Source organism: Neofelis nebulosa, chromosome 16 (genome assembly GCF_028018385.1).
Source record: "Neofelis nebulosa isolate mNeoNeb1 chromosome 16, mNeoNeb1.pri, whole genome shotgun sequence".
Classification (NCBI taxonomy): domain Eukaryota; kingdom Metazoa; phylum Chordata; class Mammalia; order Carnivora; family Felidae; genus Neofelis; species Neofelis nebulosa.
The window spans coordinates 28,244,204-28,265,649 of NC_080797.1; the positions used below are offsets into that span (position 1 = coordinate 28,244,204).

A 21,446-nucleotide genomic window follows, 5' to 3' on the forward strand; every position below is an offset into this window, starting at 1 on the left:
TCCAGTGGAATGTGGTTGTATCTTAGCCCAGGGTGACAGCTGTGGGGTGGACAGAAGTCAGTGGAGGGGAGAGGGAGAGGGAGAAATCAGTCTACAGGATGTGTCGGGGGGCAAGGCAGGAGGCATCAAGAATGCTGACTCCTAGACTTCCACCTGGAGACCTGGGTGAAGGGTGGTAGGAACTGGGAGAAATCCAACCACTTATTGAACCCCTCCCTCTCACATACGAATGTGCTACAGCTTAGCAAAGGTCAGGGACTCTGGTTCACAGAGCTGCCGGTGGAATCCTGGTGGCTGTGGCTCTGTCTTAAAGGGAAAAAGCAGGTCACGTTGCCCAGTCACCCGTCTCACACTCTGGGTAACTGCTCTGCAACCCTGGCATTCTCTCCAACCTTCCAGGAATCTGAGGAACATTCTTCCCTAAAGGAGTAAGACCACTTGACCACTCTGTTATTGAATAGAAGTTGTTTTCATTTTCTTTTGTATCTGCCTTGAAGTCTGGAGCAAGTGAAAACCTGACAACACTGTATCAACGCAACACAGAAAAGCACCTCAGATCTTCCCATTTTCTCAGGTGGGCGCAAAACGGGTTTTTATCTAAAGCAGCTGAAAAGGCGCAGAGACAGTAATTGCTTTGCTATTCCAGGAACAGGTGGCCAAATGAGCAAAACTATCGAAGAGCACATTTTCAACCTGCTCAAAAGCTATAAGGAAATAGCCAAGATCTTTCTAGAACCCATTCCTCCCTGGGGCAAAAAGAAGACCTGGAAAATATATTTTAAACAAGCACACTCACGATGTTTGCAATTGGAATCATCTCTCTTTTTCCCTTGGTCAGTCTAACTAAAGGTGTGTCAACTTTGTTGTGTGACCAAAGCACCAGCTTTTGGTTTTGTTGATGGTTCCTGTTGTTTTTCTATTCTCCATTTCATTCATTTCGACTCTGATCTTTATTATTTCCTTCTTGCAGCTTGCTTTAGGTGTAGTTTGCTCTTCTTCCAGTGTCTTCAAGTAGAAGGTTAGGTTAGTGATTCGAGATCTTTCTTCTTTTTCACGAAATCTATTTACAGCTCTCGATTTCTCCTTACACCTGCTTTAGCTGCATCCCTGAAGCTTTGGTATGTTGTGTCTTAACTTTTATTCATCGAAAAGAAATTCCTAATTTCCTTTATGGTTTCTTCTCTGAGTCATAGGCTGTTTAAGAGTGCGCCAGTTTTCTACATATTTGTGAATGTCTCCAATTTCTGACTTTATTCCATGTTGTCAGAGAACGTGCTTTGTATGAATTCAGTCCTTTCAAAATTATTGGAGTTTTGTTCTGTGGTCTAGCACATGGTCTATCCTGGAGACTGGTTCATGTGCGCTGTATTCTGCTGTGTTGGGTGGACCGGTCTATAGATATGTTAGGTCTGGTTGGCTTATAGTGTTGTTCACGCCTTCCGTTTCCATGTTGGTCTTCTGCCTAGCTGTTCTATCTGTTATTGAAATGGGGGGGTTGAGGTCTGTTTTTGCTTTATGTGTTTCAGGGCTCTGTTAGGGGCATACTATGTTTCTAGTTGTATCTTCGTGATAGATTGGCCCTTTCCCATCATGAAATGTCCTCTGTACCTTTGGTAACTTTTTTTGTTTTAAAATCTACTTTGTCGGATATTAGTATAGCTAATCCAACTTTCTTATGGTTATTGTTGGTATATTTTTTTCTGTCATTTTCAACCTATTTGTGACTTTGAAACTAAACTCTTCTATAGACAGCATATAGTTGGATCTTGTTTTTTTTGTTTGTTTGTTTTTGAGAGAGAGAGAGAGAGAGAGAGAGACTGCCTGCACGTGAGAGTGGAGAGTAGGGGAGGGACAGAGGGAGAGAGAATCTCAAGTAGTCTCCATGCTCTCGGCATGGTACCTGACACGGGGCCTGATCCCACAGCTATGAGATCGTGACTTGAGCCAAAATCAAGAGTTGGATGCTCAACTGATTGGGTCACCCAGGTACCCTGAATATATATATATATATATATATATATATATATACTATACATGGATATATTATATATATGAATATATATTATATATATGAATATATATGAACAGATACATAATATATGAATATATGAATAGATATGAATAGATATATAATATATGAATAGATATGAGTAGATAGATATAATATATGAATATATATGAATTCATTATATATGAATATATATGAATCTATTCATATATGAATAGATATGAATCTATATTATATATAATAGTTATATATATGAATATATCTATATCTGTATAGATAGATAGGGGGAGGGACAGAGAGAGGGGGAGGGACAGAGAGAGGGGGAGACACAGATTCTGAAGCAGGCTCCAGGCTCTGAGCTATCAGCACAGAGCCCAATGCGGGGCTCAAACTCACAAACCGTGAGATCATGACCTGAGCCGAAGTTAGACGCTTAACTGACTGAGCCACCCAGGCGCCCCTATACTATTGCTTTTTAAATCAGTTGAGACAGAAAAGGAGAAGAAATACGCATTTATACTTTTTTTTTTAAATATTATCTCCCCCTATGGGGCACCTGAGTGGCTCAGTTGGTTAAGGGTCTGATTTCAGCTCAGGTCATGATTTCAACAGTTTGGAGATCAAACTCCTCATCAGGTTCTCTGCTGTCAGCACAGACCCTGCTTTGGATTCTCTGTTTCCCTCTGTCTCTGCCCCTCCCTGCTCATGCTCTCTGTCTCAAAAATAAAAAAAACATAATATATATATTTATAATATATATTAATAAAATATATTAATGAAATATAATATAATTTATATATACATATGTGATTTATACATACATACATAATATACGTATATTGTCTCCCACCTATTTTGTTTTTAAAATATGCCTGTGTGGCTCAGTTGACTGAGCGTCTAACTCTTGATTTCGACACAGGTCATGATCCCAGGGTTGTGGGATCAAGCCCCATCTTGGACTCTGCACTGAGCGTGGAGCCTGCTTAGGATCCACTCTCTTTTTCCTTCTGCCTCTCTCCTCTGCTCATGCATGCACGCTCTGTCTGTCTGTCTCTCTCAAATAAAAAATAAAATAAAATAAAACACAGAAACCCCACAAAACAGTGCACAATCACAACCACAAAGGGAATTCTCTTCAGCCCTTCTGTTTCTTCCCCAACTCTAGAATGTGAGTGCTGTCCTACGGGACCGTTCGCTTTTAAACATAGGCGTCACCAGGCCACCCTTGGTTGCTCACCTGTCTGGATGTTTGATTTCCCCCAAAAGAGACAACAATGGTTAGGTTTCAGCCGGTGCATCATACCCTGACTTCCAGGCACAAGACCAGAAGACAGAACTGTGCTGAATTATAGTAAAAACAGGCTTGTATTAACCATCACTAGGCTAGAGCTTGAAAGTCAAAGCAAAGGAGAGAATTTTAATTGCCTTGATCATTTTGGCAAGATGATGTTTTATTTCTCTCCTGTGACTGTAAATTCTGTTTTTTGTTGTGCTTTTGTTTAATCTTGTTCTAATTATAAAAGTGCTGCATGCTCATTGAGACTTATTTAGGAAATTCAGAAGAAAGTAGAAATTCCATAACCTGGAGATTACTATTCTTAATATTTTAGAGTCTTTTCTCTCTCTCTGAACGTGTATGTTTGTATGTGCTTACAGTATTTAAATGGCATCCGAATTTGGATTTAGGTTGCCTTAAGCCTACGAGTTATAAAATAGGCCTGTTCCCATCTGCTTGCCTTGTCTGTGAATACAGCTTTGTCTTTGTCACCTAAGATTTAGTATGTAGTGCTCCCATCATTATTTTCTATTTTTTAATTGCGTGTAACTATAGTTTCGATGTCTACTCTGACCAGAAAGCTTATTGAAAAGTTCTTTTAAATTTCCAAGTGTTGGGGTTTGATTTAGACTTAGATATTTTTTTAGTGGAGTATTTTGTGACGTTGAGTCCTGTGTAGTTTCTTCTTGGAATTTATTTGGGTTTTTATGGTGGTTTATGACATGACTAATTTTTGTAAGCGTTGCGTGAACACATAAAAATAAAATATGGCCGATATTATCATGAATTAAAGGCACTTCTTTTTGTTTGTTGTCTGCTAAATCTTTGATCATCCTTTTATTATGACCATTTCTGTCTCATTTTGTTTTAGTTCTGCCTCTTGTAAGCAAAAAGTCACTGGGCCTTATTTTATAATCCCACATGAAAGTTATTTCCTTTTAATACGGAAGTGTAACTTACATTTATCATTATAGCTAATGGTACGGTCTTGTTTCATCTCATTTTATCTGTATTTTTATATCTTTTCTTTTAACAACTGCTGTTTTCTGTATGTACTGTGTCTTCTCTAGCAGTTTGCAAATTCATGTCCTGTTTTTAATTCTGGTGGTTACTTTTATGTGAGCATTCCTCAACCTTTCCGTTTTTGGATTGTCAAGGTCAAGGTAATCAGTACTTAGAGCAGTACTTTTTTTTTTTTTTTTTTTTAATATTTTTATTTATGTTTTGAGAGACGGAAGGAGACAGAGTGCTAGTGGGGAAGGGGCAGAGAGAGAGGGAGACCCAGGATCTGAAGCAGGCTCCAGGCTCCGAGCTGTCAGCACAGAGCCCGACGCGGGCTCGAACCCATGAGCCGTGAGATCATGACCTGAGCTGAAGTCGGACGCTTAACCGACCGAGCCACCCAGGCGCCCTCAGAGCCGTATTTATTATCTCTCCTCCATGTCCCCTTTCATGAACTTGCATGTCACTTCCACCTAAAATAATATGTGGAACTCAGAACGCTCTTAATACGTTTTGCATTGTACATTACGTTTAAGTTTTTAGTTTTTTTACTTTTTTTTTTTTCTTTCTTAAATTTTTTATCTTTATTTTTTATTTTTGAGAGACAGAGTGCGAGCGATGGAGGGGCCAGAGAGGGAGAGGGAACACAGGATCTGAAGGAAGCTCCAGGCTCTGAGCTGTCAGCACAGAGCCCGATGCAGGGCTGGAACTCACGAGCCGCAAGTTCATGACCTGGGCCGAAGTCGGATGCTCAAACCGATTGAGCCACCCAGGTGCCCGTAGTTTTTTTTACTTTACTTTACTTTTTATTTTTTTTACATTTAAGTTTTTAAAATGTCACAATATTATATCATATTTGCAATGATTATTTAGACATCACTGTTTTGCCGGTTTCAATGTACATCGTTAGATCTTCCAGACCTTGAGCTCTTAATTTTTATAGTTATTAGACATCTAGAAGAGATCTTCAAGTTGGTTTTTTGGGGGGAACACCTGTCAGGGCTGTGTGTGAGCCCTTTCACGCAAATGGCGGCTAGGTCATATGTAAAATTTTGGAGTCATTCTCTTTTACTCCCAAAGTTCATGTGCTGAAGTTTTTTATTTTATTTTATTTTTTATTTTTTATTATTATTTATTTATTGATTTATTGATTTATTGATTTATTGGTTTATTGATTTATTGATTTTGGCCTTCGGGCCAGCAACGTCCGCCTCTGCATCTTTACCTACATAGCCTTGGAGCTTGCTGTCATGGCTTTAGGCTGCGTCTTTTGTCCAGTGGTTGGTCCCCTGTAGTAAGTCCATCCTTAGACCCTTTCCTGCCCTCATGGACGTGGAGATCGTGACCTTCGATCTCAGTCCCATTCTTTTCTTTTCCACTCTCTCTCCTTCCTCCCTCAAATCATTATGCTTGGCTGATAAAACTGTGCATCGGGTGGATATTAATTAGTGATACGGAAAGTTCACTTTCTTGTGGGCAAGTACATAAATCATATTAAACTGGCTTTTACCAACTGAAAAAATTTCAATATATTTTTTTTTTTTTTTAAATTTTTTTTTTTAACGTTTATTTATTTTTTTGAGACAGAGAGAGACAAAGCATGAATGGGGGAGGGTCAGAGAGAGGGAGACACAGATTCTGAAACAGGCTCCGGGCTCTGAGCTGTCAGCACAGAGCCCGACGCGGGGCCTGAACTCACGGACCGCGAGATCATGACCTGAGCCGAAGTCGGCCGCTTAACCGACTGAGCCACCCGGGCGCCCCAATTTCAATATATTTTAATGTGAAGAGAAAACACTGAAGGAAGGAGATTCAGGAAAAGGTGACATGGGCTTTTACACAAATGTTCAGATTAGATGACACTAAAAATCTGTAGAAGGTTTCTGAACATAACCGTCTCCTTATAGATTTAAGACATTCTTTGTTTTTTCCTTTTTCTTTAAGGTTTTATTTAAATTCTAGTTAGTTAACATACGGTGCAATATTAGCTTCAGAAGTAGAATTTTTTTTTTAAGTTTATTTATTTATTTTGAGTGAGAGAGAGCACAAGTGGGGGAGGAACAGAGAGAGAGAGAGAGAGAGAGAGAGAGAGAATCCCGAGCAGGCTCTGCACTGTCAGCACAGAGTCTGATGCTGGGCTCAAACTCACGAACCGTGAGATCATGACCCGAGCTGAAATCAAAGATGGACGCTTAACCACCTGAGCCACCCAGGCGCCCCAGGAGTAAAAGTGACTCATCACTTACTCGTACCGCACCCAGTGCTCATCACAACGAATGCCCACTTTAATACCCGTCACCCATTTAGCCCATCCCCAGCCCACCTCCCTCCACCAACCCTCAGTTGATTCTCTATAGCTCAGAGTGTCCATTCTTTGTTTCTTTCCAAATCACTGCCTTCATCGTGGATTTGTCTTTGCAGAAGATGGAATGATCCCCATAGGCTGGAGGAAGCAGTAGTTTCATTTGATTTCATTGGGCTTACAAATTCTGCAAATATGTGTTACCACACAAGCAGAAAACAGTTTTTTCCCCATTTAAAAAATTTTCTGTTAATTGAATGATAAAGTCAATTGAGAACAGGATCTAGCTATTGATAATGCTTTGTCCTGATCATAACCATTCAATTCAACAAACATCTTCTGAATACTTACCAGGTGAAATGTACTGGGGGAGGCAGAAATTTTTGAAATTCTCATTCAGTAATTGGGGACTGATTAAATTATGCCCACACAAGGGGAGCGAATGCAACCATTAATAAGTTTTGAAGACTAAGGATACGAAAAATGCTGATAATATATGTTAAAAAAAGCACTTTACAAAGTGATCTATTCAGTATAATTTCCAATTTATCTACAACGTTTTTGAAACCTAAAAAGAAGGGGCACCTGGGTGGCTCAGTCGGTTGAGCAGCCGGCTTCGGCTCAGGTCACGATCTTGCGGTCCGTGAGTTCGAGCCCCGCGTCGGGCTCTGTGCTGACAGCTCAGAGCCTGGAGCCTGTTTCGGGTTCTATGTCTCCCTCTCTCTGACCCTCCCCCGTTCATGCTCTGTCTCTCTCTGTCTCAAAAATAATTTAGCGTTAAAAAAAAAAAAAAAAAAAGAATATGTACCTAAACGTTAATGTTATTTCTGGATGAGTAAAAAAACCTCAAACTTTTTCCATATTCTAATTTCTCTATGATGAAAAAAGTTCATTTTGTAACCAGATGATCGTATGATTTCGTTGTTTTGTTGTTTTTAAAGTTTTTATTTAAAAAAAATTTTTTTGGGGGGGCGCCTGGGTGGCTCAGTCGGTTAAGCGTCCGACTTCAGCTCAGGTCATGATCTCGTGGTCCGTGAGTTCGAGCCCTGCATCGGGCTCTGTGCTGACAGCTCAGAGCCTGGAGCCTGTTTCAGATTCTGTGTCTCCCTCTCTCTGACCCTCCCCTGTTCATGCTCTGTCTCTCCCTGTCTCAAAAATAAATAAAACATTAAAAAAAAAATTAAAAAAAAAATTTTTTTTAAATTTTGAGCGAAAGAGAGTGAGGGAAGGGGGGGGGAGCGGGGAGGAGAGAAAATCCCAAGCAAGCTCAGCACTGTTGGTACAGAGTCCAATGTGGGGCTCAAACTCATGAACCTACGAGATCACGACCTGAGCCGAGATCAAGTGTCAGAGGCTTAACCGACTGAGCCACCCACGTGTCCCTTGTTGTTTTTAAAGGATGTATGCCTGCTGTATAGGATTATGGGAAATGGGCACATTTATCCCCACTCCAGGGATCGATTCGGATCTCTCAGAAAAGGTGGGATTGCATGTGGTCTTTGAAGGGAGACCATAAGCCAATATTCAGAAAGAACAACACATACACCAAGAGAAAGACGCTGGTTAGGAACACGTGCACACATGTGCATCACAGATGAACCGAGCGGCTGGACCAGGTGGGGTGAGTCGGGAGAGCATCAGGGTGAGCTGGGGAGAGCACTGGAAACTTCAGTAAGAGGTTCGGATTTTGCTCTGAACACTGGACAAAATCATTAAAGGTTTTAGATTTGGGGCAAGAGACTCAGATGAGGAGTAGATCTGTGTTTTAGACAGATGGTTCTGGAAAGGAGTGACGAGTAGGGCAAAGGGAAGGCTGGGAAACACTTAGAAGGTATGCTCCTGGTGTCTTCTGTTTTTTCTGGCTGATCCTGAATTTTTCAGACATCTTCCCGAATTTTTCTTGCTTCCTCTCTCCCTTAATTGTTGCGTCCTCCTGAGTACTGTGTACTGTCCCCATGATTCCCCCGCTATACCCACCTTCAGAATGCTGTTGGTTTCAGTCCCGAGCTCCAGCCCGGATCTCTTTCCTTGGCTCAAAGGCTCCAAACCAGTATGTGTTTAATTATGTCCAGTTCACCTTCACCTGCTGACTCCCCAGCCTCCCAGAAATGTCTTTCTTCCCAAGTCTGCTTCTCTCTCTCCTCTATCTAGACCCTGGGCATAGTCTCCATTTCCCCATCCTACCCGTTCCTGAAGACTGAAACTTGGCATGTCCTCACAAAAGACGCAGAAGGACAAATATTGTGTGATTCTACTTAAAAAAGATCCCTAGAATAGTCGAATTCATAGAGACAGAAATTAGAACAGTGGTTGCCAGGGGCTGGGAAGGGAGGGAATGGGGAGTGAGATTTTAATGGGGACAGAGTTTCTGTTTGGGGATGATAAAAAAGGTTGGTGATGGTTGCACAATATTGTAACAGTAATTAGTGCCACTGAATGGTACACTAAAAAATGGTTAAAATGGTCAATTTTATGTTGTGTATATATTACCACAATTAAAAAAATTTTTTAAATAATAAAGCCTGTTTGGCCTGGTTTGAATTAGTTTCTCCCGGTCTTATTTGACAATGGAAGCCTGTATCAAAAGAAAAAGTGTTCTAAAGTGTAACATATATTCGCATCATTTAGATGTTGAAGGAACACGCTTTGGGCAACGTTCCCACATTTTTGGGAACAGAGAAGAGGAATTAAGTTCCTCATTGCCTCACACCCTGTTGGAACTCAATGCATTTCCTTCAGAAATGTTATTAGAAATGGTGATTAGGCTTTTCCTTAGGGCAATTACGGGTCAGCTAGTTTCTGTGCCGACCTAATATCGTTATTTCTATGGGAGAGGGTATTTGGAGCTTTAGCCTGAAAAGGAAATTCTAGAACACTGTTCACTCACATTGGAGAGAGTTTTATTTCGACAGGTCTAAGTGCACAGTCTGCTCGCTTTATATTTTGAAGGATAGGCGGTTCCACCTGTTTTGGGGGTAACTTCCAGTTTCTGGTCACTGTCACCAGTCTGGAGGTGTTGAAACTCAGGTTTGAGCACAGGGAATTGTGTGAGTGAGAGAGGTACCGAAATGGGCAGCTTGGGGCGTTGCATTTCTTCCTCCATTCGCCTCTGTCTCAGGACCCAGACCCATCTGGGTCTGAGGCAGGAAGTACTTTAGAGGCTCCGCCCACTTGAAGGCTTCATGTCTTAAACCCACCTGCCGATCTGAGAATCAGAGCCACACTCAGGTTCCGTTGGCGACCGTGTTGCTCGCTTTCAGGACCACCCTGACCTGGCCTTGTCACTGACTCCTATATCCTGAGATGTTCAGAATTGACATGCTCACCCTCTTCTTTCTGAGCCCCCTTCCTGCCCTGCTTAGATGCCTGACCTTTTGCTTTGGTTGCCTTTCTGAATTTGTTTCGGGAATCCATATAATGCCCCAAGACTGCACATCTCAAGAGGGTGCCCTTGTGCAGTGCACAACCTATGTGGCTGACCATGTCCTAAAGACTCCCAGGTCTTTGTCTATCTACCCTCCTCCCCAGGAACTGGAATCCTGCCCTGAAATTTCAGCATAGGGCCACGTTTCTAATGTCAGCTTATTTCTTTACTTGGAATGTACGTGCTTCTTGTGAAAACTTCCAACCTTATAGAAGTACATTTCCCACAGTCCTCTCTTAGGTAATTGTGATTAAAAATTGGCTATATATATATATATATATATATATATATATATATATATATATATTCTTTTAGGTTTTTTTTTCCCCCTCCCTGTTCAGGTACTAGTAGGCATGTCTGTACTTTTTTCTCATGTGTGTGCACTTGACTGAAACTCTTCCTATTCCTACTATTTTGCAGCTTACTTTTTTTTTCCCACTTAACTATGCATCTGGGACATCTTTCCATTTTGGCAAGTAGAGATCTCTTTCATGATTTAATGTCTGTATTGTATTTCATTATTTGGATGTACCTTGATTTATCTAAGCGGTCCCACTGATGGACAACTGGAGTTTTTCCAGCTTTCTTTCTACTGCATATCATGTAGCCGTGAAGAATCTTAAGCATATAAATCTTTGCACAATTGCATAAGAGCTTCTCTGGAAGAAATTCCTAGGTAGAGTGGCTAGGTCAAACAGTATAAACATCTTAAATTTTAATTGCCGGATCATCTTCCTAACCACCTTGCTCCCCCCAGCAGTGTGGTTCAGGATTTGTTCCCTCCACCTCACCAACACTGGGTAGCCTTTTAAAGCTTTACTAATCTGATAGGTGTTGAGTTTGCATTAAACAATTTTTTTTTTCACTTGTTCCCTCATGGCTAAACTGAGGCGATACCGGTGACCCAAGGTTAAAAGTTTTACGTTTTTCACTTGTTTATGGGCCCGTTTTATTTCATTAGGTTCCCGCCCAGACCTCTACTGACTATACACTTTTATTCTATATTTCAGTCCGTTCTCTCCTTCAGACCACTCCCTGCCTCAAAGCTGCAGAGCGATGCCCAGCCCAGGACTTGCAGTGGGAAAGACTCGGGTCACCCCCTAGCTCCACAGATGGTGTGACACTTTCCTTTGACTTTGACACTTTCCTTAACTTCTCTGTGTGCCCCGCCCCCGCCCCATGTCCTCATTTGAAAACTGAGATGCTAATTTGTCTTTCAGGATTAAATGGGGTAATTTTTATGTAAAGCACTTAGCCCTTGCCTCTTCCTGTGTAAATGTTCAGGAAATACTAATCACTGTTATTATTGTTCTAATAAGTTGTGCCCTTTGTTTTCTAACTTAAGCTTTCTGACCAGTAGCAATATTGAGATGGCGAAGGATTTACGGTGCTCAGATATTTACGGTGTTTTATATCTTCCCCTTTCCCATAACCGCCCTGAGCCTCAAGCACTAATGAAGTTGCTTGCCTCTAAATGTCACCCTTGGCAGCATGATTCTGACCAAGCACCTCCGTTCTTTCTTTTTATCGTAACTGAGTTACATGTAATTGAAGGTTAAAACCATATGGCTAAAGGTAGCTGCTTACGAATTTTTTATGTTTATTCAGAGGGTTGTGAGGTTTGTGATTTAAAAAAAATTTTTTTAATGTTTATTTATTTTTGAGAGAGAGAGACACACACATACACGCGCGCACACACACACACACACACACACACACACACACACACAGAGCGCGATTGGGGGAGGGACAGAGAGAGAGGGAGACACAGAATCCAAAGCAGGCTCCAGGCTCCGAGCTGTCAGCACAGAGCCCAACGCGGAGCTCGAACCCACTGAGGGCAAGATCATGACCTGAGCAGGAGTCAGTTGCTTAACCAATTGAGCCACCCAGGCGCCCCTGTGTTTTGTTTTGTTTCGTTTTGTGTTTTTTTTTTAATTTTTTTTTTTTTAACGTTTATTTACTTTTGAGACAGACAGAGACAGAACATGAACAGGGGAGGGGCAGAGAGAGAGAGGGAGACACAGAATCTGAAACAGGCTTCAGGCTCTGAGCTGTCAGCACAGAGCCCGACGCGGGGCTCGAACCCACGGACCGTGAGATCATGACCTGAGCTGAAGTCGGACGCTCAACTGACCAAGCCACCCAGGCGCCCCTGTTTCGTTTTGTTTTAATCTAAGCCAACATTTAGAAGTTAGGCCATTAATATAAAAATCGAGATTTCTAGGGGCGCCTGGGTGGCTCAGTCGGTTGAGCGCCGACTTCGGCTCAGGTCATGATCTCGCGGTCCATGAGTTCGAGCCCCGCATCGGGCCCCTGTGCTGACAGCTCAGAGCCCGGAGCCTGTTTCAATTCTGTGTCTCCCTCTCTCTGACCCTCCCCCATTCATGCTCTGTCTCTCTCTGTCTCAAAAATAAATAAACGTTAAAAAAAAAAAATCTAGATTTCTAGCTTTTCTGGAGAAATAGTTTGGAGATGTTGGCAAGCATCCACGAGAGCTGGGTTGCTGCTACCTTCTGTAGACAGGGCATGGGTTCTCCAGGTTTCCAGGCCATGCCGTTTTCTGTCCTCTCCAACCCGTGCAGCTGGGTATCGTTGGTAATTCATCACCACAAGGCCCTGTTGTTTTCGAAACCATAGAGGAATATTTCTTGGTACCCATGTACCAAGGTAAAAATATTAAAACAAGCATATTTCTATGTATAGGCGAGTGATATTCCCAAGTGTTTAATTTGCTGAGGAATTATGTCGTTTTAGCCATGGGTTTCATTCACTGACCCCACCCCACCTGCCAAGGCAATGAACATGTGATTCATGTATGAATCAGTTCTAACAGCCTGCCCCTACAGGGCTTTCTTTCTCACTTTCTCTCCTCCTGTTACCCCAGTAGTTCTCAGTCTTAAACTGGACGTTTTTTAAAAATACTCAGGCCTGGGTGTTGGGGTGTTTTACCCTCTGCCTCACTGCTTTCCTAAAGAGCGGAAGAACCTCCTTGGAGGGGTCAAGAGAGGAACGTCTATTGGACTTCTGTCTAGGAGCGTCATCTGTCTTCCTTGGCGTATACTGTCTCTTGGGAACTCCAGGATTCCCCTCAGAACTGCGGGTTGTAAGTTCTGGGATTCTTGGACTCTGAGGTTGCCCTGCCTGGAAGGGCCGATGGGCGAATGAGACTGGCCATGCCCTAGTTCTCATAAAGGAGAGGAGCACTTCCATTCTTTTCTTTCCTGTGTTCTCTTCTTTGTTTGTTTGTTTGTTTGTTTATTTTTTAGTATTTATTTATTTTTGAGAGAGACAGAGACAGAATGCGAGTGGGTTAGGGGCAGAGAGAGAGGGAGACACAGAATCCGAAGCAGGCTCCAGGCTCTGAGCGGTCAGCACAGAGCCCGATGCGGGGCTTTGGACCCACGAGCTATGAGATCATGACCCGAGCCGAAGCCGGACACTCAACCGACTGAGCCATCCAGGCGCCCCTTTCCTGTGTTCTTTTCTCTGGATCCATCCTTTGGTCTCAGAGTAACAACACAGGGCCGGGCTCTGACCGTGGACTTGGGGATGGTGCATCCGTGCCGCGGGTGTGGCTGTAGGCCCTGGCACAGCTCTCCCTGGGCAACAAGAACCTACCAGCTCCAGGTGGTGGAGGCCCATTCACCGGGGCTTGGGATCCACATGGGGGTTGAGGCCAAAGCTTCACCCAGTGGGTATCCGTACTCACTCAACTGGAGCTGCCTCTTGACCCGTTTCCCCCCCAAATGTGGTCTAGTTGGGGACCTGGGTGCCACCATCAATCCCGAGTATCCTGGTACTGACCCCTCGCGCCTCCCTGCCAGCACGTACAGAACGAAATACTCCACCTGTGCTCCCAGACAGCCTGTCCTTCCTTTTAGAGTGTTTATATTTTACCATCATTTTTTGTTTACATGTCTGTTTCCCTTACTGGAATCTAAGCTCCCCGATTGCCTGTTACCATATTAATGTCCTCGGTACCCAGGACATAACTGATGTTCCATAAATATTTCCTAAGGGATTTAGGTCTTAAAAATTTTATTGACTTTTGCTATATGAAAAACTTCTCTGGGTGCCGTGGGAATATGAGAAGGTCAAAATGCAGTTTGTATTCTGAAGGAGTTCATTATCCAGTTAATAACCTTCATTTATACATTCAGTTATTCAACATTTCTTTCTTTCTTTCTTTCTTTCTTTCTTTCTTTCTTTCTTTCTTTCTTTCTTTCTTTCTTTCTTTCTTTCTTTCTTTCTTTCTTTTTTTTTTTTTTCCTAAGTAATCTCTACACCCAGTGTGGGGCTTGACCTCACAACCCTGAGATCAAGAGTCGGGTGCTGCATTGACCGAGCCGGCCAGGCGCCCCCAGTTCTGCACCATTTCTAAGGTCTGGCTAGCTTGGCCCTGGGGATGTAAAGTTACCGAGGTGTGTAGCCTAGTGTCAAATGGCTTCCAGTCTAGTAGGGGAGACAGATATAAAACACACACGCCATAATGTGAAAGTGCAATGATACAATTTCTAGTAACGGTTACATATATAGAGTAAAACATAAGTAGCTCAAAACCATAAGGGAAGAACTATCACAAAGCAGTGCACGGCTTAGGTGGTTGTTAGGGGGAAATAAAGCTCAACTTTCCTATCGGAGACCAAGGGCCACTTAGAAGTGTCTGCTGGGAATGGGGCTCCACTGTGAAATCAGTGATCCATGGCATGTGGCAGTACAGCAAAGGCCCTGAGATAGCCTGCATTAAAAAACCCATCCAGGGGCCCCGGTGGCTCGGCCGGTTAAGCGTCCAACTCTTGGTCTCAGCTCAGGTCATGGTCTTGAGGTTCGTGAGTTCGAGCCCCGCGTGGGGCTCTGTACGAATGGTGCGGGAGCCTGTGTGGAATTCTGTCTCTGCTCTCTGCTCCTCCCCTGCTTGTGCTCTGTCTCTCTCTGTCTCTCAAAATAAATAAATAAACTAAAAAAAAAAAAAAATTAAAAAAAAAAAACCATCCAACTGTGTTTGACTTAGTGTTTCCCACACTCACTTGAAACAGTCACTCACTTGACTGTGGAGCTCTTTTTCCCTCACCATTTTAACATCCTTTGGAACTGTCATTCCTTCAAATCATTGAGGGAAATGCCAATGTAGGTACCATCTGTAATTAGACAGTTGGTGGGTCTTCACGTTTTGGGGGCGCATGGACCTTTTTAGAATTAATGGTGGGGGGGAGGATTGTACACCATCTATGCGTTCCTTGAAGCCTGTCCAAGACCGCTGTCCATGGTCAGGGACGGAAAAGAAGGGCGCAGATCCCAGTAAGAGGGATGCCTGTGGACCAGGACAAAAGAGGCTGGAAAAGATGGTCCTGGATCAATGCTAGTCACTTTGGAAGGGGGTGGGGAGAGGTTGTGCAGGGAGAGGGGGCCACAGCGGAGTCGGGGAGGCCAACTGCGTAAAGGCTGAAATGCCTGGCACAGAACAGCAGTCCTTAATGACCAACTGACTATGAAGGTCAAGGGAGAGCCGAGGCCAAAGATGACTTTACCGACAGAGACTAGCGTTCTAGTAGGATTATTTACAGAAAACAGCAACTTCTTGCGGCTGAAACTTCATTCAACATGTCAAAACCGATGTCGGTGTCGTGTTGAAATGCCCCACCTGGCCTTTATTAACTAGTGCCGAATCTCCCCAAGTGAAAATTCACTGTAAGAACCGAATTCGCCATCTAACTGGGCATCCTACCTTGAACAGTTAAAAATCAGATTGGTCTGACTTCTAATTTTAGAAGGAATCAGGCTGACCTTCATTGCGCTGTTGCTAACTGGAGCCCGTTACCTGGGTGACTAGATTTACAATATGTCAGTATGCAAATACCATCTGCCCAAGAGGAGGAAGGAAGAAAGGCCTTCCTCCTCTGGGGCGTTGTCAGCAGTTCTGGAACTGTCTTCCTCTGGGAATGGGGCGGAGGGCAGAGAAAGAAGAGAAAGGAAAACCAGGGACGACGTGATTTTTCCAGGAGTTTGTGGTTTGCCTTGTGGACAGTCCTATAAGGCACATTATTAGGGGGCGATCTATAGGTGGGGTTGAGATTTTTTTACCTTGCTTCTGGAGGAGTGAGCAGAAAGGGTCATTGATACTACACACCCAGTGTGTCCCCAAACCCTCTGATTCAGATCCATTGCAATAGCTTAATGAAGTCTTTGAATAGATGATTCTGTCCTCCACAGCGCATTTAGGAATCTAATTTCCAATGGATAGGAGCGTATGAGCTAGATAGGGAACCCGCTGCCTTTCTTGGGCGCGCTCTCATGAAGGGTGAACTAGAAGGGGATAGTCCATTTCATTTTCCTGCACGATGGGTTGACTGGGTGAGCCGAAGGGATTTTCTCCCATAGAATCTCTATATTCAGCCCTCGTCCTGTGTGTTGTTCCAGGCTGGGGTTTAGAATCCCATTTGGAAACATTCAAATCCGAAGGCAGGCAACTTCTCTTCCTTTTCGCGAAATAACTGTCACATCAGCCGTCGGCTCCAGAAATGTCTTCCACCCACGCATTTTGTGCGTCCAAATTAGATGGACTCATTAATTTAAATTTTTACTTTAAAATCTCGGGGATTTCTGTGAGTGGGTATGCTTCTTTTAATTGCCGTGTGTCACGATGTGTGTAGGAGGAAGGCTTTCCAGGACGAGGGCTGAGAACCTTAGGCTCCTGGCTTCTAATTTTGTCCCCGCTGCTAACTCCCCCTGTGACCTCTTCTCTCCTTGCTCTCTTCGGTACTGCTGTCTCCCACCTCTTTAAAAAACTCTTCCTAATATCAACCTGAAACTGTCAGCAGCACGGGAGGGTGAGGAAACTCACGTTCCTTACAGGGTACTTTTTCCAGCCTTATAAATAAATAACCTTTTATCTGGATGCCACACAAGTGGCCGAGGAGATTATGCCAGAGACAGGGGACAGTGAATCCTGGAGCCGGACTCCCTGGGTTCAAATCCCAACTCAACTGCTTCATAGCTTTGGGCAAGTTGTGCAGCCTGTCTGTGCACCAGTTTCCTTATCTGTAAAATGGGGATAAAAATACTTAACCTACCTTGGGGCGCCTGGCTGGTTTAGAAGAGCATGCAACTCTTGATCTCGGGGTTGTGAGTTCAAGCCCCATGTTGGGTGTAGAGATTACTTTGTTTGTTTGTTTGTTTGTTTGTTTGTTTGTTTGTTTTGAGAGAGAGGGAGAGAGAGAGAGCAAGCCAAGCGGGGGGCAGAGAAAGCGGGAGAGAGAAATCCCAAGCAGGCTCCACACTTGTAGCGCAGAGCCCGATGCAGGGCTCGAACTCACAAACTGTGAGATCATGACCTGAGCCGAAAGCAAGAGTCGGACGCTTACCTGACTGAGCCACCCCGGCACCTGGGTGTAGGGATTACTTAAACATAAAAATCTTCAAAACAAAACAAAACACAAAACACTTACCTAGCTCAAAGGGTTGTTAAGGATTGAAGACGTATAAACAGTTTAGAACCCTGCTGACCTAGAGAAGTTAGAACAGGGTGGTGGCTTTTATTTTTGTTATTATTTTATATTTTTATTATTTTATTTTATTATTGTTACTTTTTATTATTATTATTATTATTTCTGTTGTGCATCGACAGGGCTCCTGGGAAGAAGTGACATTTTGCTGTGGGCAAGGAAGTGTGTAGGATTTGCTTGTAGGCTGTGACCTCCCCCCCTCTTCTTGCCAAGCTAGTGCCATCTAGGCACAGGTGAAGCCTTTTTTCCCCATGAGACGCCTCCTGGGTAACCGCAGACCCCGCTGCTCTGCTCCATTCCTAACTCCTTCTCCACTTCCCGTCTGTGCCACATAATCAGTAGATTTGGATGTGCTACTGAAGCTTCTAATAGTCTGTTGTGTCCAGTTTAGCTCTCCGTTGGTAATGAAAAGAGGCCATGTGGCTGGATAGTTGCCCATGGTATTTGTCCATTGGATGTGCCCACGTGTAAAATAACGGTGACGGAAGCAAAGAACCCTTACCCTTCCGTAGCTTACTCTTGGCTTTCGAAGTCACTTGTTTGACTTTTCTTGTTTCTACAAGTAACTTAACACCTGTCACCCAAAAAGTAAGGATGACACGTTATCGGCAGGGATGTAAAATGGGGCGGCTGCTACAGAGAACAGTTTGACGGTTCCTCAACAGGTTAAACACAGAGTTGCCATGTGGCCCAGCCGTTCCACCCCTAGGTGTCTACCCAAGAGAACTGAAGACGTGTGACCTACGTCCACACAAAGGCTGGTACACATTATGTTTATAGCAGCATTATTTATACTAACCCAAAAGTAGAAACAACCCAGATGTCTATCAGCTGAGGAATGAACAAAATGTGGTGTTTCCATGCAATGGAACATTATTTGGTTTAAAAAAAAAAAGGAAGGAAGGAAATACTGATACATACTACGACATGGATGAATCTTAAAAACACGATTCTAGGGGCCCCTGGGGGGGCTTAGTCGTTTGAGCTTCTGACTTTGGCTCGGGTCATGGTCTCGCAGTTCGTGAGTTCAAGCCCCACATCAGGCTCTCTGCTCTCCGCAGCGGAGCCCGTTTCAGAAACTGTCCCTGTCTCTCTTTGTCCCTCCGCTGCTTTCACTCTCCGTCTCTGTCTCTCTCTCAAAAATAAATAAACATTAAAAAAATATTCTAAATTAAAGAAGTAGTCACAAAAGGCCACATGTTGAATGATACCATCGGTATAAAATATCCAGAGTAGGCATATCCCTAGAGACAGAACATACGTTGGTGGTTGATAGGAGCTGGGAGGAGGGAAGGGTGGGGTGTGACTGAAAATGTTCCGGAACTAGATAGCGGTGATAGTTGTACAGCCCTGTGAATGTACTAAAAACCACTGAATTGTGTACTCAAAAAAAAAAAAAGAAAAAAAAAAAAGGTATGAGAAGATCTGTATAATCTATTGCCGAGTTTCAAGTCATTTCCAGGGTTACTTTTTCAAGAGTAGCTGTCACCTGAAATAGAATAAGAAGTGACTTACTTAATTTGCAAGAAAAAAAAAAAAGAAAAATTAAAATTACCAAGAATGGCTTTTCACCCCAAACCTTTGAATATAAACCATACACATGTGTTATAAGTCAGTTCTCAGGACTCAAACAGTTACTTGTACACCAATGTTTGTAACAGCGTTACTCACAATAATAGCCAAAGGGTGGAAACAACCCAAATATCCATCAGCAGATGTATGGATAAACAAAATGTGGTCTATCCATGCCATGGACTATTAGTCAGCCTTAAAAAACAATGAAATTCTGGCACTCGCTACAACATGGATGAACCTTGAAGACATTATGCCCAAGTGAAAGAAGCCGGACACAAAAGGACACACACATGTTGTGTGATTCCACTCATACGAGGTACCTAGAATAGCCAAGTCCATACATAGAGACAGACAGGAGATTAGAGGTCATGGGGGTGGGGGGAGGAGTTGGGAGGGATTGGAAGTTGTTGTCCGATGAGTATGGAGTTTCTTCTTGAGATGATGAAAAAGTCTGGGAATGGGTGGTGGTCGTGGTCGAACAACATCGTGAATGTACTTAACAGCACTGAATTGTACATTTAAAACTAGTTAAAACGATGGGGCGCCTGGGTGGCTCAGTCGGCTAAGCGTCCGACTTCGGCTCAGGTCATGATCTTACAGTTTGTGAGTTCGAGTCCCGTGTCGGGCTCTGTGCTGACAGTTTGGAGCCTGGAGCCTGCTTTGGATTGATTCTGTGTCTCCCTCTCTCTCTGCCCCTCCCCCACTTGTGCTCCGTTTCTCAAAAATGAATAAATGTAAAAAAAATTTTTTTTAAACTGAAAACGGTCGATTTTGGTAATGTATATTTTACCACAGTAAAAAAAAGGGGGGGGGGGGTAAGGATCCTATGAAGACCAACACTTCCTGCTCATTTTGTTTGTCACATTCTCTTTGCTGTCAACCCTTTGAAACTGGATACATTCTCTTTCATCCTGGCGTTGCCTTGGGGACTTGTTGGGGGGGGGGGGCGGGGGTGCCGGAACAAGGATACAGAGAGTCAGAAGGGCCACCGGTTGGCCTCAAAGTTGCTGGTTGATAAACTACCTCTCCAGGTCATAAGTCCAGAATGCAAGAGGAGCTCAGAAGATAGATTTCTTAACGTAGTAATTTCTGAAATTGTACCCGATTTCCTCTGTCTTGCCTATTTCATTCAGTGTCTCAGGAGAGCAGGATTTGACTGCCATTTGCCTTTCTCTATCAGTTATCTGCTTCTTTTAAGCAAGGACGAAACACCCTCAGGCTGCCATTGCCATTAACGAATAGTGCCTTCCCTGCAGCCAGCCAAGTACCCTACAAATGCCGGCTGCCTCTGGGCTACAGGTACCATGAGTGTGCAGCCTGGGGCCTCTCTTCCAAAGCGAGGTGAAGAAAGGTATTGGAACTTTCCAAACTTAGATCCCCGGTTACAACCTGGTCGTAACTCTCCGCATTGCTAGACAGTTCGCAGAGGCAGCTAGCACTTAAGCAAACAAAGGAGTTCGGTGACCTTCAAATGTTATTCTAGGCATGAAGTGGCTTGAATAACTCTTTCAACACAGCGAGAACTCCCATTGTTCAATTGTATATGAAGCAGCAAGTGCTCTTCTTTGCATTCAATTGCGCTTCTGTTCTCAGAAGGTCTCAAAGACACTAAAACTAATTGCTCTCATTCCTGCAAGTCTATTTCAACTTTTAGCCAGTACAACAGCTTCCCTGGATGCTACTGGTCATTTTCCTAAAAGATGGATAGGTGCCACAATAGGTTTCGCAAACAGGAAAGACCCTAATTCTGGAAAGACCCCGTGGCTTGCATAGTAGACGGACCGCTCTCCCTTTGATTATGGGGCCAAAGTTAAGGAGAGGAGCACTGGCAAGGGGGAAGCAAGGAGAAGGTGCAGGATTCATTTCCCAGGACAGTTCTGTCTCAGTCTTTCCCCTTTAGGGCCTTGTGATTGGCTGTGGGTTTATGTTCAGTAGTAAACACAAGTGCCTTGATCGCTTTCCAGAGGTCAGACCCGTCCCCAGACCTCTCCACTTATCTGAGTTGCAGTTGGTTTCTCAGCAAACGGTCTGATAGCTGAGATGGAAGCTTCCGCTTCTTGCAGCTCAAAGCCTTCTGTCTTCACGGCGGAGCTCGTGTGGAAACCCTCCTCTTCGCCAGAGACGAGGTCTGTCTTGTTCCAGTGCCTCCGGGGCCTGGCACACACTGAGTGCTTGTTCAGTGCACAAGCCAGGACGGACAAGGCTCTCCAGAACCAAGGCTTGTCCCCACAACCACGGTATGGAGAAATCTCGCACTCTGCCGTGAAGGCCAGCTACCCCTGTGGCCTTGAGTTCTAGCATGTCCTATCTTTGGTTCTTCATGGCAGTCAATAATGACTAATTCGTTCAGCTTC

The 21,446-nt window shown here is 43.7% G+C and overlaps 1 protein-coding gene across 3 annotated transcripts in view; it reads left to right on the forward strand.

Annotated features, from left to right (window-relative positions):
- Window positions 1–21,446, forward strand: part of LOC131497780 (cytoplasmic phosphatidylinositol transfer protein 1-like) — a 93,500-nt gene that overhangs the window by 18,109 nt on the left and 53,945 nt on the right. Inside the window, exon 1 of one of the 3 annotated variants that reach the window (XM_058704355.1) lies at window positions 295–574. The exons of the other annotated variants lie outside the window; for them this stretch is intronic. The gene's annotated coding sequence lies outside the window, so the exon portion shown is untranslated. Of the gene's footprint in view, window positions 1–294; window positions 575–21,446 lie in introns of those variants that run through there. 3 annotated transcript variants of the gene reach the window in all.